This window comes from Triticum dicoccoides, chromosome 2A, assembly GCF_002162155.2.
Source record: "Triticum dicoccoides isolate Atlit2015 ecotype Zavitan chromosome 2A, WEW_v2.0, whole genome shotgun sequence".
NCBI classification, from domain to species: Eukaryota; Viridiplantae; Streptophyta; class Magnoliopsida; order Poales; family Poaceae; genus Triticum; species Triticum dicoccoides.
This window is the reverse complement of record NC_041382.1, coordinates 30,565,293-30,567,367: the sequence shown is the minus strand read 5'-3', so window position 1 is coordinate 30,567,367 and position 2,075 is coordinate 30,565,293.

The following is a 2,075-nucleotide window of genomic DNA, read 5'->3' as shown; positions in this document are numbered from 1 at the left end:
TCTTGGAGACCAACAGGGATGTCTCACTATCTTGAACCTTATCTGCATTACTTCCTTTACCATTGCGTAACAGGGTACTCTTCTCCAATATTTTATCCGCGTTCTAAACGAGAAACAAACAAACACATCTCAGGTTTACAATCTAGTATATGAAACTCATTTTGGTAAACCAGTTCAGTAGTAAGGTGGACAGGATAACAGCATGAAACAAACATATATCTATGTAGTATGGTCACTGTATGGTCTATATCATTCTAGTTTATGTTGCCAAAATCAAGATAGATACAGTTCGAATCATATCTATTTAAGACAAAGCAGCATAGATAGAATATAAGTGTGGGAAAATACACATCAATAACAACACTTGTAATGTGCATGGCATGAGAACATAACTGTTTATTCAATTGAAACTGAAATCAACATAGAGCAGGTTACAACAGCAAACAGCCAAACACGTTGAAGAAACAGGTTTAAAACATACCTTTTGCGCCATTGGAGTTTCAATTGCATCCTTCAAATTTGAAATTAGTTGGTATCAGTAAATACAGTGATGCAAGAGCAAAGTAATATGAACCATAGCTATGGAACCTGACCTGAGAACAAGTCTTCTTCTGCTTTAAGCGTTGACTTCGGGTTTGGAGTGGTGGTACTCGTGATTTGGGCACTGCAGTTGCCTTACTAACTGCTCATGTTTGGGTGCTCTGTGGTGGATACGGTGTTGTGTCAACGGGAACTGGGTGTTATCTGCTGGGGTTGGGGTTAGAAGGGGTGTAGCTGGTTCTCTATCCAACTGGATAGGGGTATAATCTGCATGAGTGCGGGTTATGTGTGGTGGGGCTGGTTCTTGGGCAAGTACACCCGTGGTTCTATCTGCATCGACAAGTACCACGATCTTTTCTGAAGACCGTGTTTTTACTCCCACAGATACTGCCATCACTCCCTCCAATTGAAATGGCTGATAAACAAGAAAAGTAATTGAATGTACAGACATTGTAAGATAGACAGGTGCAATGGATAGTAGGGAAGAAAACAGGGCATGAAATAATGCACATTTATTTGTCTAAGCAAACAGAATAGCAGGACATAATTTCACATATATGATGGCTAATTAAACAGGATAGCATGACACAATTTCACATGTATGATGGCTAACTAAACAGGATAGAATGACATACTTCAAAATATGATGACTATGTAAATAGGATGACATGATATAACTATATGATGTGTTTATTAAAGTGGTTGGCATGCCATAAATCACAAACATGCCGTCGATGGAAACATGATGGCATGATATAATTCACGGATAGAATGACATAATTTCAAATATGATGACTATGTAAACAGGATGAGATGATATAACTATATTGTGTCTTTAGAAAATGGATTGGCATGCCATAATTCAGATACATGTTTTCTATGTAAACATGATGGCATGACATAATCCAAATATATGATTTATATACTAAGGAAGTGAGCAGAGGGCAATCACATATATGATGTGTCAACTAAGGAGATGACATTCAATATTGTGTATATGATGTAAAAACTAAGCATTGCAATACAACATATGCATTATATGAGTAATATAACCTTGCCAAGTTTGAGCATACACCTAAGGGGGATAATAGGACTGGTCATCTGCCTCTGAATCCTCCTCTGAAGAGCTATTTGTAACCAGCAAGATATCTGCTTCAGCATGTAGCATTGTCTACTCTGAAGACCTTGTTTTCACTCCAGATTTCTCCATCACCAATTCAAATGGCTGATGCACAGGAAGAGCAGTTGAATATACAAACATTTTCGACAAAAGCAATGAGAAATACAAAAAAAGTATGGCATGATATAATTCACATATATGACGCTTGCCTAAACAGCATGACATTGCATAATTCACATATATAGTGCCTTGCAACAAGATAACATTGCATAATTCACATATATAATGTCTTGCAACAAGATGGCATTGCATAATTCACATATATGGTAATTAGACACTAAACAGGTGGCATTCACACAAAGCATGTCTAAACTAAGCAAATGACATAGCAATGCAAGATACCATATGCACGATA